This window comes from Lynx canadensis, chromosome A2, assembly GCF_007474595.2.
Source record: "Lynx canadensis isolate LIC74 chromosome A2, mLynCan4.pri.v2, whole genome shotgun sequence".
In the NCBI taxonomy this organism is placed as follows: domain Eukaryota; kingdom Metazoa; phylum Chordata; class Mammalia; order Carnivora; family Felidae; genus Lynx; species Lynx canadensis.
In genome coordinates, this window is record NC_044304.2 from 18,933,545 (window position 1) to 18,935,183 (window position 1,639).

Genomic DNA, 1,639 nt, shown 5'->3' on the forward strand with positions numbered 1-1,639 from the left:
GTTCTGGGGGCGCCTGGCTGGCTCAGTCTGTAGAGCTTGTGATTCTTGTTCTCAGGGTTGTGAGTTTGAGCCCCACGTTGAACATAGAGATTATTTAAAAAAAAAAAAAAAAATAGCCGTCCCAGCCTGAGTCCACTCCACTTGAGGGAGGGGCTCCTGATGCCCTTCCCACCAAGGACCCATAAGACGCTCACAGAGTCCTCAAGTACTGAACACCTGGGTCTGTGGGGCCCCTCATGTGCAGGATAATAAAGTCTGTATTTGAAACTTTTCATGAGTTGTTATTCCCACCAGCCCTGTAGGCTCCATTGGCCCAGACAAAGTCACAGAGTTCTCCATGGCAGGTATGGTTATCTCTTCTGTTCTGCCAGCTGGTGGGAGGGCTGGGGGGGGAGAGGTTAAACCAGAGACTTCTGGGAAGGGGTTATGGCCACCCCCCACCCATCTGCCCAAAGTTTCTTTAATCCCTACTACTCCTAGGCTCCCAGACCAGGGAAGCCCCAGGCCAGTCTGGGAAAGAGGGAGACCAGACCAAGCCCTAGGTGAGACCGGGGATGTCCTAGGCGGGAACACCCTGTTCTCTGAGCCTTCCCCATGCTCAGCTGGTAGGCACCTGTGAGTATCCCTGTTTATCTCCCAGTCACCTCTTCTCTACTGGCACGACCCTTCCCAGGGTTATGAAACCCAGGGAAGGACAGACCTCTTCTCTCCCCATAGCAATCTGTGGCTCTGAACCATACTTCAGCTCCGTCAGGGCCTCCACACTTAAGACCCCGAGGCTGAACTACTGGGGAGCAGGGCTGCCAGAGGTTTCTCATGTGGGCAGCAGGTGGCTGGCTGGCAGGCCCCACTGATGGGGGCTTGGCATCTGGGCACTTTCCAGCTGGGTAGAGCCTCCAGGAGGGTCTGCTGGCTCTGGTGGGCTTGTATATCACTGGGGTCCCATCTGGAGTCAGAGGAGGGTGCAGGATAGAGGCGGACCAGCAGGGCAATGCAAAGCTGATGCAAGCCTTCTGCAGGGGCAGGACTAGTGTCAGCAGGATGGGAACATAGACCACCTCATTCTGGGACACCTGAGAGCCTAGATTCTGGGCACCATGGAGACTCCTGGCACCTTCTCTCCTCTAGAGCCAGAGCCAGCACCCTGTCTCTCACACCCTGTGTGCACACGTCATGCAGTGAACAGGCCTCCTATTGCGCTGCTGGTATCCCTGGACCAGCCTGATACATGAACATCAAGAAACACCAAGTTGTTCTGCCTCAGTGGAGAGGGGATCCCTGGGGGTCCAGGACCAGGAATCAGGGCCCAGAAGCCTGCCTCCCCAGAGGGCATTTAAAAGAGAAGTTGGGGAAATGCCAGCGACTGTTTATAGCCTGTGTGATATGCCAGCCCGAACCCGGAAGGCATGCCCTCATTCTCTTGCCAGCCACCTGCCAGCCAAAGGGTAGGCATCCTGCTCTAGAGCTGGGAGACCCCAAAGGTCCAGAGAGAGCAGGAGACTTGTCTGAAGTCCCACAGCTCATGAGTCGCATTGACCTGGAAGCCAGATGGTGGGGGAAGGGACAATACCTCCTAACCCAGGGCACAACGTCGTGGGGCAGGGCCACTGGGATGGGAACACTTGATCGCCAGAGCAGG